At 40.8% G+C, this 13,689-nt stretch overlaps 1 long non-coding RNA gene across 1 annotated transcript; it reads right to left on the reverse strand.

Moving 5' to 3' along the window:
* Window positions 1–5,044: 5,044 nt before the first annotated feature.
* Window positions 5,045–12,880, reverse strand: LOC122063553. Its single transcript, XR_006135386.1, has 2 exons — window positions 7,324–12,880; window positions 5,045–7,217 (listed from the first exon to the last, which is right to left on the reverse strand). It is a non-coding gene; the product is annotated as an uncharacterized LOC122063553 (long non-coding RNA).
* Window positions 12,881–13,689: the final 809 nt, after the last annotated feature.

A 13,689-nucleotide genomic window follows, 5' to 3' on the forward strand; every position in this document is an offset into this window, starting at 1 on the left:
GGTCCTCCTGGTACTCTAGGTCTGCCCAGAAGTCCTGGGCAGCTCCAATAAGCTTGAACTTAGCAAATCGGTAGCGGACTTCCTCTGGCATATCATAGAAATCGAAGTACCTATCCATCTGCTTGATCCAATCCAGAAGGATCCTAGCATCAATCTGACCATCGTAGGTAGGGACATCCACCTTAATCATTCGTCTGACGTCAAAGCCCCTATCATGGTGCTCATAGCCCTCATCATCTCCATATTGGGTTTGGCGTCTTGGCGGTGGGCCTCGACCCCTACCCTGATCCCTACCACGCCTTAGGCCTTGGAAGTTATCCCCTATCCGGTCATAACCATCAATCTGGTTATTTTCATTTACTTCCTCATGGTTAGGGCCTCTGCCCCTAGGTTCAGTGCCAATTATGTTACGGCCTTGCCGTCCATCAGGGTTTTGGGCACTTGTCTTGAGGGCAGCCAATTTATCGGTAAGGGCTTGGAGATGGATAGCTTGTGTTTCCTATATGGTTTGAACGGCTTTCATGAATTCAGACAGTTGCTCCGATTGGGTGGCAGTGCTAGGAGGGTCAGACATATCCTGGTATGCTCTACCACTACGAGTGGACATAAGGAGATGGGCAGCCAAAGGTACGGTTGCCACCAAAGACTCAAGGTCTACTCAGGATCTCCAATTGAGATAAGTAGTTAGCCCTTTCAATCTTGAAGTCAGAAATCTCCCTCTCAAGTACATGCTTTTGGAGGGAATAATGTCTAATGCTATTTGGTCCCGCTAACTTAAAAAAGAAAAGGGTGTCCTCTAATCTATGGTATCGCTTTCTTAACTCAGACTCGACCACGGACAAATGGTGATGGATATTAGACCTCAAAAGATAAGACATGTAAAAAAGGGACAGCAGTACTTAATTACCCTCAACCTAGACAAAACCATGCTCTGATACTAAGATGATGTAGGGGGTTCCTAGGTGACTAGGTCTCCTCCAAGATTAACTAACTAGGTAGGGTCAACTTAAGGGGCTTAGGTAGATAGGACAAAAAAAAACTCAGCAAACAAGATTAAGCATACAAGATAAAATGAGACTAACAAACAAAGTAGCCAAAAGCAAATAATAATCTAGACAGAAAAACACAAATTCTTACTAAAGTTTCAAGTGGGGACAAGGAGAAGGGAACAAACGACATACGAATGTTAGGTTCAGCACAAATCAATCTAGACACCCAAATTAGATATGCAAATGATCAATGTCTTCTAGCAATCAACTAAAATAGAAAATCAGCAAGGTTTTTTTTTTTTTAAGATATAACAGTGACGAAACAACTTAAAACAACGGGTAAAAAATAGGCATAAACAAAGGGCAAAGGTTGGTTTCAATGTTAATGGGTTGCAATATATAATAGGGATTAATGGAGGTGGGGAGGGTTTAGTTTAATGTTTTACCATGCTGCTGTCCAGATCTAAGGAGAAAAGAAGAGATCAAGGTCCTCCAAAATAAAGATATGCAGTCCACCTTTAGTTGATGAAGACAAGTCCAGCTGGTTGTATAGAGATCCTCAGTATTGTCGATGTAGCTTGGTGAATGATGTTGGGGCTCTCAGCAACTCACGGACAGCAGGTACAGCCAGCAGTCATCCATTCATTGAAAAGAGATCAGCACCGGCAGAGAGTAAACAGCAACCGAGAGTAGCAACAGCCGAGGGTAGCAGCAGCAGTAAGCATCAAAAGGGGAGATCAGCAACAACAGTTCAACATTAAGGGGAAAAGAAAAAAAATACAGCAGTAGCAGTTCAGCCTCAAGGAATATAAAACAGTAGCAGAAAAAAAAAAGAATGGAAAAAGAGAGGGAGGCGAGACAAGAGAGAAGAGAGAAGAGAAAAGAAGGAGCCGAGAGACTAAGGAGAGGAAAGAGGCGAGAGAGAAAGTGAGGAGACGAGATTGAAAGAGAGAGAATCGTGAGAGGGGTGGGGGGGCCTTGCTCTTGGCTGTTTTTCAATTCACATGCATTAATTAATCAATGGCCAATGGCCTTACACTTAAATAGAATAAACTTCCAAAAATAAAAAAGATATTCAGAAAATCAATTGCTTGAAATAAAAAACTACCTAATAGACCAATATAAAGATGTTCTAGTTTCCTAATTGTGTAAGACAATCATATATCATTAGATTTAAAGCAAAGTACTAGAATCAAATAAGATTTGGTGGGGTCCACAAGATCCACTGACTGGGAGGACAAGGGGGGGTCGAACCCAGCGCTGGAAGGCTGGTTCGACTCCTCTCTTTCCTTCTTCTTTCTTGTTTCTTCTCTTTCCTTCTTCTTTCTTGTTTAATCCTCCAACCACAAAGATGGACCTGGTTGAATCTTCTTCTTCTTTCGACTGTACACCTTGATGTCCCCATCAGGGGGAGTGTTAGAATAAGAATAAGTGCAGCAGAGCACATTGCGGTTTCCCCACTTCCACTAACCCTAGTTAGAGTGGGGGCGGTTGGATGGGGGGTGTACTTGTAATTACTTACGATTTCTGTTTTGTATTCCTATCATGACTCTATCATGATTCTATATTATAAACAGAGGACTTGTGTGATCAGTTAAAGACACACATGCATTTTCCCATTCTTCCTGCTAACACTATTAATTCTCTACGATGACAATTTTTTTTATACTTATGTACTAATAAATGGTTTTTCTTCATTCTTATTATATAAGATAGTGGCTTTTATTAAATATTGTCTTCTCTAATATTAAATTATGTGTAAAATAGGTTACATAAGAGAAAAGATACTGAAACATACAACATATATAAATTAGGGTTTTACTATATTCTCATCATATATTTCAGTGGCTTTTACTAAATGCCGTGTATTCTAGTACTAAATTATGTGTAAAATAGGTTATATAAGAGAAAAGATACTGAAACATACAATAAATAATACCAACCTAGTGTCCAAAGCAAAACTACCATTTTGGGTATGGTATTTTACAATTTAAAGGTTCAAATATGTTTAGAGATGTTTAATTAGGTTTCCCTGAAATTTCAGACCAAAAATATGGCCATTTGACCACCGAAATGGCCAACCAAAATGTACAAGAATTTCAAACGATATGCCAAATATTTTGGTTTTGACCCAGTCTAATGTAGAAGGGTTAGGCTGATCAGAATCAACACTAACCAACCTACAGAATTTTAGGATCATAGAGATTGAAACTATAACAAAATATGGATGGGCTTCAATTGGATCTGAACAACGTCTTCAACATACCAACAGCAACTTCAGCAGTAATATCAAGCCTTCGATTGTCTCCCAGTTGCAGGTTAATTCATAGATAATAAATGAAAGATGAAGAATAAAACAGACAATTAGAGAAGAAGGATGTAGGTATCTCTCTTACTGTAGAGAAGGCCTCCCACCTAACTCGACGAATAAGCAAATACCCCCTATTTGAATCCAATAAAAATAGTTTAAATATAAAATTATAAAAGGATAAAAAATCAACCCCCTAGTCCAAGAACAAAAACTGATTTTTTGTTGTATGGACGATTTTCAATTTTCGAATTCTGAGGTTTTTCTCAATTCAAAAAAATTCATAAATCTTATCATGGTAAAACATTGCTAAAACCAAAATTATGGTAAAATAATCTTTTATTTTGATATCCATAAAACTATTTTCTTTTAGGCAATTTTAACAGCATTCACACACTTTTAAATAAGTTTGACCAGAACATAACTTTGTCATTAAAACTCATATTTTAGAAATCTTAGACTTGTTGGAAAGTTGGTTTTGTGTTTCATCTAATATAAAATGTTTCATGTAAAAATAAAATCATTTGACCACTCAAACTTATTATAGAATAAGAACATTTCTCTAAATATTGATATTTGACGACTTAATGTGACTTAATGTTGATTTTTGATGATTTGATGTGGCTTAATGTTGATTTTTGATTGTTTGATGTGGCTTAATGGTGATTTTTAATGATACAAGGTATATGTAGCATACTAAATAATGTTAGAAAATAGAAAAAATAAAAGATAACATTTGGTCGACTTGTTCTCCTTAAGGTGGGCGACATGTCGCCTAAGCACTTAGACAGCCCTCGAACGCCTTGGCGCCATGACAACTATGGATAGGCTGCCAATCCAAATCATATTACTTCCCGTTACAAAATTAGAACTCCTCCTATTGTCTAAATCAGGAAAACTGGAATTAGAAACTAATTCTAACTAATAGCCATTACAAAGAAATAAAATAGGGAGAAGAAAAAGATATTTGACAATTCGATCTTTCTTGGATAGAAAGTCTTCACACAAGTAACAATTTGATCTTTCTAGGCTGATCTCTTCACAGGAGGCCATAGGGCCCACAAATCTGGGAAATAATCTTCCAAAAAGATACTCCATACAATCACCTATCTTCCCATAAATAATCAATATGCAAGGCTGGAATTATTTCCTGATTTATCTCCAAACACTTCATACAAGCTGGCTATGGGGCCCATGAAAGCTGTTGGTTATCCGCCTCCTTAGCTGGTTTAATGAAGACAAAAATCTGAACAGATCTCTGCCATCGATCCATCAAGTCGCCCTTCCTTTACAAAAAAAAAAAAAACCTTATCCTCGAGTTTGATCATTCTTGAACAAAGCTTCCTGCTGTGCACGTCAGTCTTCATGGCTGCCATGGTAGGCTCTGATACCAAATAATAAAGAAGGGCTCGGCTGATCAGAATCAATACTAACCAACCTGTGGATGGGATTCAGTTGGATCCTAACAGCAATGTCTTCAACACATACCAAGCCTTCGATTCTCTTAGTTGAAGGTTAACTCACAGAACAATAAATAAACGATGAAGAATAAAACAAAAAAAATTAGATAAGTACATGTAGGTGTCTAACCTTACTGTAGAGAAGGCCTCCCACTGAACTCCACGAGGGCATCTCACCCAAGCTGTCTTTGACAGCACAGACAGGTTTCAAACTCATGCTCAGTCCAGGGAGTTATCCCTCTTCTTGTATCTATAATAAAAATTGATTCCAATAGAGATCCCCAATGTGAGCTAGCCATAGATGGGCTGCCCAATCCAAATCAAGTCCCTTCTCAGTTACAACATAGAAACCAAATAAAATTAGAACTCCTATTGCCTAAATTAGGAAAACTGGAATTAGAAACTAATCCTAACTAATAGCTATTACAAAGAAATAAAATAGGAAGTAGATAAAGCTCTTTGACAACTCGATCTCCCTTTGGAAAGAAAGTCTTCATGCAAGTAACAATTCGATCTCCAAGGCTATTCTCCGCACAGCCGGCCAAGGGTCCCACAAATCTGGGAAATAATCTTCCCAAAAGATACCCTACGGAATATCACCTATTTTTCCCATGAATAATCAATACGCAAGGCTGGAATCGTTTCCTGATTTATCTCCAAGCCCTTCACCTACAAGCTGGCTGTGGGGCCCATGAAAGCTGTCGGTTATCACCCAAATCAGTGCTAATCAATGGCCTTCACAGCTGGTTTAATGAAGACAAAAATCTGGGCAGATCTCTCCATTGATCTACATCACTGTTGAAATCAAAATCTCCAACTATGAGAAAAACAATAAAATCCACTGCAAAAATGAAGGACTACAACAAACCCAAACATAGTCAGAAACTAAGCCCCCACCCTTGACACAATCTTCTTGTATTCTTCAGGAATATACAAATTTGTTTTGTTGTTGTTGTTATGATGAAGTTTCTTCTTATGTTTCCCATTCTTCAAATTGAGATTTTATAATTTTATTACCATTATTATTATTATTATTTAGGCAATAATGAAATTTATTAAATTAAGGTAACAGTTCACCAAGTGAAAAGGAGCTAGTCATATAAACAGCAACATAGAGACAAAAAGGAAACAAAATGCCCAAAATCATGACTGTGAAGGAAGCTAATGAGCAACAAAGTGCTTTCTTTTCTTCTTAATCTACCAAACCATGTTTAGAAGAGATCCATCCATCTCTTTTCATCATCTTTAATGTAGTCAGTTTCCTGCTGTATATAACGATTCTCAAGATTCTGAGAATCACCAGACATATCTAAATGTGTGATTCTATCATGCAATCAACTCTTCAAAGTCCATTTTATCCAATTCTCTAAAATCCAAAAATATACCATTATTGTCGTCATCTGAAAATCTCGAAGTACAGAACCTACTAGAATGTCTAGCAACACCAAAAACAATTGTTGGGTTCCACTGGGCCAATGATGCTTGCTGGGTCCACTTCAAATCATATTTTATGGCCTAGCCATGCCCAACTTGCCACATCATGTACTGGTTCAAGGAAAGGAATTCCGAGCAAGGTTCAAAATTTCAGTTTTGACCACAAAATATTTCATTTCAGTGGTTGGATTGTTTTGACCATTTCGGCGGCAAATGGCCATAGTTTGGTTTGAAACTTTAGGAAAACCTTGATTAAGCATCCCTAAACATAATGGAAACTTTAGATTGTTAAAAAACAAGCCCAAATGCTAGTTTGGTGTTGTATCCTAGTTTGAAAGTAAACAGCGTACCTTGTGGTATACAGTTGAAATAGAAGAATGAGAGAATGATCCGGCTTGTCTAATATGACAGAGGCCACCTTTATTTATAATGAGAGATTAGGGTTACAGCTAGCATAACGATGAGTCACAGGTCTAGATACATCAAACCTAGACACTTTAATACTCCCCCTCAAGTTGGTGCATATATAACATGCATGCGCAACCTGCAGAGTAGAGGATAAAACCTTACAATATAAACCTTTCGTGAATGCATCAGCTAGCTGATTCTCTGAGTGACAAATGGAATACAAATGGAACCTTGTTCCAGCTTCGCCTTGATGAAATGCCGGTCAATTTCAATATGCTTGGTCCATACGTGTTGAACTGGGTTATGAGCAATAATGCTAGCAGCCTTATTGTCACAATAGAGCCACACAGGACCAGAAGTAACAATCCCAAGATCATTGAGAAGGAGTCCTAAGCCAAATATAAGCTCGCAAACCCCCTGAGCCATAGCATGGTACTCAGCCTCAACACTGGACCTTGAGACCACAAATTGTTTCTTGCTCCTCCAGCCTCCAGGTACCACCCAGGAAAGTGCAATAACCATAAGTAGACCGACGATCATCAATAGAGCCTACCCAATTAGCATCAGTAAAGGCTTCGAGTCTTGTATTGTTGTTGTCCAAGAACAAGAGTCACTTTCCTAGAGCAAAAAAGCATGGGGGAATCAACTCACAATCCGTACAGCATATGCAATGTCAAGACGGGTGCGAGAAAGATAAATCAGCTTGCCAACAAGTCGTTGATACCTTTCTCGATCAACTGGATCTCCACCATTACTGCCAAGATGATCATTAGCCTCAATGGGAGAGTCTGTAGGTTTACACAACCATGTCTCTCACTAAGAAGATCTAAGACATATTTCCTTTGTGAGATGAAAATTCCCTTGTCAAATCGAGCAACTTCAATACCAAGGAAATATTTGAGAGGGCCCAAATTCTTAATTTCAAACTCTGTTGCAAGTCGAGCCTTGATCTTGGAAATTTCAGCACCATCATTCCCTGTGATCACTATATCATCCACAAACTATGAGAGCAGTAATTTTACCACCTTCACGCCTGACAAATAAAGTATGATCGGCCTGACTTTGCTTGTAAGTGAATTGCAGCATAGCCTTGAGAAACCAACCAAACCAAGCCCGAGGAGACTGCTTTAGACCATAGAGCGATTTTTGTAACCGGCATACGTTCCCGACATTGGATAGAGACTCAAAACCGGATGATATGTCCATATAGACTTCTTCCAAATCATCATTCAAGAAGGCATTTTTGACGTCTAACTGTTGGAAATTCCACCCGAGGTTGGCACCATAGGATAGCAAAGCCCGGACATAGTTCATCTTAGCCACTGGAGTAAAGGTCTCTTGGTAGTCGATGCCATAGTTCTAAGTGAAACCCTTGGCAACTAATCTGACCTTGTACCTCTTAATGGTGCCATCCGCCTTGGTCTTTACAGTAAAGGCCCAATTACACCCCACAAGTTTATTTCCCTTTAAGGAAGGAATAAGGTTCCAACTCCCAATTACCATTCTTCCAAAGAGCCTGCATCTCCTCCACCATAGCATCTTTCCACTTAATATCAGCCCCAACATCTTTCCAACCTCGCAAAATAGAAACAGATGACAAAGTCAAAACAAAGGCACAGTAGGACGGAGACATGGATTCATGGGAAACAAAGTTAAAAATACGATATTTAGTACATGTCCTAATTCCTTTCCTAACAACAATGGGAATATCAGTAGAATCGGTAGCAATGGTAGAATCTATATTACCTGACTGAGGCACAGGAGGTGGATCTAAGATCACTGATTGTTGTGGCAGGTCGCATGCAAGCTACTGCTTCCTACGAGAATATGTAAGTAAGCCCCCTTTACTACTTTCCTTGAGAGGTGGCTCCTCCTCAAGACAAACATGCTCCCCTCAAGACGAGTAGTGTCAACGACAAATGAACTTAAAGGAAGCTCAAACATAGCACTCTCCCCCTCAAGAGTTGACTAAAAATAGGGCTTAAACTCCTAGAAAGTAAGACCATGGTAACAAAGAGCCATCGAGAGGGGGATGATAGCATTTGTAGCCATTCTGGGTAGAGGCATAGCATGGAAAATGCAACGGAAGGCGCAAGGATCAAGCTTAGAGTGCCCAAAGGTCTGTAAGCATAACAGACACAACCATAGACTTGAGGTGGACATGGTAGGCAAGGGAGTGGTCCTAGAGATAGCTAACAGGGGTTTTGAATTCTAGAACACTAAAGGGAACCCCGTTAATGAGATAGGAACCTGTAAGGACTGCATAACCCCAATAAGACTTTGGAACCTTCATGGTAAACATGAGGGAGCAAGTGACATTCAGAAGATGACGATTCTTCCGCTTAGGAATACCATTCCGTTCCAAAGTGCGAACACAAGAGGTCCAAAGCACTATCCCCAAACTATCAAGATATTGGTGAAAGCTAGCATTAATATATTTAGTGCCATTGTCACTTCATAGGATCCGAATTTTGGCATCAAACTAGGTCCGGATCATGGTGAGGAAAGACTGGAAGCACTGCAACGCCTCAAATCTATGATGAAGAAGAAAGGCCCAGGTTATGCGGGTACAATTATCAATAAATGAAATAAACCATTGGAAACCATCACTAGTGGCACACGAGATGCACCCAACACATCAGAATGAATAACAGAAAAAGGATGGTCACTTTTATTAAAAGAAATAGAATAAGAAGTTCTAGTGTGTTTAACAAGCTCACAAGTTCCGCAATAAAAGTGTCAAGATTTAAAATGTTTTATTAACTATGAAAATAATAAAAGATGACCAAGATGCTAATGCCATCAGTGCACTTGTTGAAGGACACTATCACCCAGTAGAGTGTGAGCAGAAAGAGGGCCGTGCACAACAGTGGGGGCTGATTCCAGATGGTGGAGCCCATCCCCCATAGCCAATCGTTGCACCCGTCACTAGATCCTGAAAAAGGCAATGGGTGAAATAAAATGAGACACAACAATTAAGTTCAACGGTAAGACGGTAAGTAGAAAGCAGGTTATCACACAGATTTGGAACATGAAGAACGAAAGATAAAGAAAAAGTAGGTGAGCATTGAACAGAGCCTCTACCAGAAATAGAGGACAAGGAGCCATCGACAACCTAGACTTCATCCTTTTCAGAGCCAGGAGGCAGGAACAAAACAAGGCTGATGATCCTAGACATCTGCTCAGAGGCTCCTTAATAAATGAGCCAAGAGGGACCAGAGGAAGTAGAAACATGGAGAATACCCGAATGATCAAGATGGGAAGCAGGTGTAGCAAGTGCAGGGGTTGGTGTCCCCAAGTGGAACATCGTGCACTATAGGGCCTATAGTTGATCCGAGGAGAAACGCATAGATGAAGACAAGCCTATAGGTGGATGGCCAAGAACAGAACCATCAGGAGTCTCAAAGAGATGAGCTTGGGGCTGGGTAGACCCTTGTTTCCCACCATGACCCTCTCCCTTGGGATGACCATGTAGCTTGCAACGAGTCTCCTTAGTGTGACAAGATTTACCACAGTATTGACATTTTTTTTTTGGATGAATAAATAAATTCATTACCAAGAGAAGAGAGAATATGCAGGGGGGGAAAAGGGGGAAGGGAGCCTAGAAGGAATAAGCCTGACAAGCTACAGGGGGGAGCAAAACTAAGCACATAGGCGACCAACCAAAAGGAGACTAGAAGAGCCAAGGAGAACAAAAGGGGGGATTGGGGGATAGGATGGTGGGAGGGGAGACCCCAAGTAACAACAATAAGCTTGTTCCTTGGGGTATTTCTGACAGGGCGGGAGCACTAAGATCCAATCTTAGAGGAGACTTCAAAATAGATGGCATTCCAAATCTTGTCAAAAGAATGAGAGTTGGAAGTCCATCTACGTAGATTCCTCTCCATCCAGATATAGTTTATGGCAGAAGGCAAGCTTGCCAGTAGTGTCACAAATGGAAGAACTAGCATAAGTCATATCAACCCAGACCCATTCTCTAATGAGGGAGCAGTCTTCTTCTCATAGGCCAACAACGACTAAGAACCTTCTTCCAGACAGAAGTGGAGAAAGGGCAGGAGAAAAAAGATGGTCAACATTTTTAGTGTCATTCCAGTAAAGGCAACAGGAGGACTGAACCTGAATGTGTCGGGAAATCCAGAAGGACTGGGTAGGAAGGCAATTGGATATTGCACACCAAGCAATGAAACTATGGCCGGGAATGTGGCCCTTAAACCAAATGATATTGCCACAGGGGACCGGGGGCACTGGTTCTCTTGTGGATGCGTAGATCTATAGGAGTCAATATTATCAGGAGTAGAGACTAAAGCAAAGTGTGGAGGAGCCACATTTGGCATCATAACAAAACGACAGAGCTCCTCATGCTGCAACAGATTATAGGCCTATGGTAAAATAGGAAACGTATCACGACCAAGGATCTAGACATGGATCGCATGCCAGATTGAGGCCAATAAGAAATTCATAGACACTTCATTTCCTGATCCTTTTGGAAAGCTTTAGCATCCGGTGCACAAACCATTGGAACAGGGTGATAAAAATCAAAATGCTGCCACTGAGAGTTCAAGGTGGCAGTAGGCAGACAAAGCGAGATTTTTCTGAGACATCTCACAGACCTTGTGAGTGGTGATGAAGTTCATAAATCTATGCATAGTTGCTAGTCTAAGCATATGTCTAATGAAAACCTCCTAGAGTTTTTGGGCAAAGTTCATCAAAACAAAGCTAGAGCATAAGATGGACTCCATAGAATTGAGAAGAAAATACATAACCAACACATCATGGACCAGAAGGACCATCAAGAGGCCAAGGCATGACATCAATCAAATATCCCAAAAATTGATTACCCATTATGGTCAGTAGGCATGTGTGCGACACCAGAGTAGATAATTAGACCCAATCAGCTTTGTTGGACCAAGTTGGAGAGGGGTGATGGACAGAAACCCCAACACAAGGTGCCTCACCACTCCCAGAGTTGAACATGGAGCTTGTTTTGTCACCCTCAGCCAAAGAGTCGGAGAAGAGGTCAACAAAGATGGGTGTGAAATGATGAAGATGGATCAGGTAGGTAACTACTGCATACCAGAGCACATAGCAATCAACAGATCATAAGGACAGGAGGCGATTACAGCACTGCAAGGAACAAAGAGGACTGCAGAGAGCGGCACCAGCAGCGAGGGCTACAAGGGGCAACATATGCAATGATGGCTGTAGGGGGCGATGACGATAGCAGCGGTGGCAGGGGGGACGTAGGCAACAAAGGTTGCAGGGGGGTGCAAGGCAATAGGGCCGCAAGGGGCGGCACAAGGCAGCAGGGCCACAAAAGGCAAAAACTACAAGGGGCGTAGTGGCGGCGTAAGTGGGAGATGCTAGGGATAGCGGCAAGTGGTGGAAAGGTAGCAATGGCTCATGTAGTAAGGTTAGGTGGTTAGTCATGGGGCATGGTTTAGTCGACCATGGTTGACCAAGGGAGGCTGAAGCATCAAACGCGGAAGGTGGGAACCCTCCTAGTGGGGCGGTAGAATAAATATTTAGGGATTTTTTTGGCTTTGATACCAAGTTGAAATGAAAGAATGAGAGAACAATTTAGCTTGTCTAATATGACAAAGTCCACCTTTACTTATAATGAGAGATTAGGGTTACAACTAGTATAAGGATGAGTCACAGTTCTAGATACATCGAACCTAGACACTTTAACATATACTTTCTCAAATAAAGCCTATGCTACAGATAATTTAGTACTAGAACACATAAAATTCAATGAAAACAACTACAATATGCATTACAAATAGAAAAAAAAACATTTAATATAATAAAATATCTAAAAAAAATTACTTTGAAATAAAAAATATAAAAAAGTAATTTGAAAATGGAAAAATAAATCCGATTCTATGAAGTCGTAGATCGATCCACATTATCAAAGCCCTTAAGAGCTTATGTTTCAACCTCTCCCAAGTTAGCCACATCAATCATACCTTCCTCTGTCTCATCCCCAAGAAAGGAAGTTGCATTCTCCTTGTCTAACTTCTAGCTCATCTCCCTGTGCAATCTCCTCTATAAGTTCATTGCCAAAATCCTAGCCAACCGCATCTAGGTTGTCATCAATTCGCTTGTCGATGCCCACCAGTTCGCCTTCATCTCTGGCCGCAACATATCTGATAATATCATTCTTTGCCACAAGATTGTCCGTGGTTTTGACAAGAAATCTCATTCCCCAACCGCTCTCCTCAGAATTGGCATTCACAAGGCTTTTAACTCTATCAGATGTGACTTCATCTCCAAAGTCATGCTCTCCATGTCTTTTCCCCCCTTCCTTTTTATCAACTGGATCCTTAACTATATCTCCCCCCCCCCAAGCTCCCCGTTCTTGTGAATGGATCTCCAACTGGATTCCTCACCTCCTCTACTGGCATCCGTCAAGGATGTCCCCTCTCCCCCTTCCTCTTCTGCCTTGTTTTGGAGGTCCTCTCCAGATCCATTCAATCTCACACAGACAACATCTCATCTCTCCCATCCCCAAGTGCAAAGCTTCCAATTTAACCCACCTTGCTTTTGCCGATGACCTTCTGATCTTCTCCAGAGCTAATGAGGTCACCATTTCTACCATCATGTCCTCTCTCCATCTCTATGAGTCCCTCTCTGGCCTTCACATAAACTAGCTCAAATCCCACCTCTTCCTCGCGGGTGTCTCTGATTCTTACAAAGCTCATCTCCTCCAGCTCATTGGTTTCACCAATTGCTCTCTCCCCCCCTTATATATCTTAGCCTTCCCCTTATCTCCTCCAGGCTCACTGTCTACCACCATGCTCAATCAAATTCGTATGAGGCTCCAGCTATGGAAGAGAAAACTTCTCACTTATACGAGTCTCCTGGTTCTCATCCGACCAGTTCTTGAATCCTCTTATATTTACTGGTCAGGTATTTTCCAGCTTCCCAAATCCACCATCAAATCCCTCTTCTGCTCCTTGTGTAAAGGTTATGATTCACACAAATATCTTCACCTCATTCGTTGGTCCTTTGTCTGCCTTCCAAGCGCGAAGGTGGTCTTAGTATCAGGAGAATCAAAGATATCAATCTTGTTGCCATCCTCAAGCTTTTT

This window comes from Macadamia integrifolia, unplaced genomic scaffold (assembly GCF_013358625.1).
Source record: "Macadamia integrifolia cultivar HAES 741 unplaced genomic scaffold, SCU_Mint_v3 scaffold1351, whole genome shotgun sequence".
NCBI classification, from domain to species: Eukaryota; Viridiplantae; Streptophyta; class Magnoliopsida; order Proteales; family Proteaceae; genus Macadamia; species Macadamia integrifolia.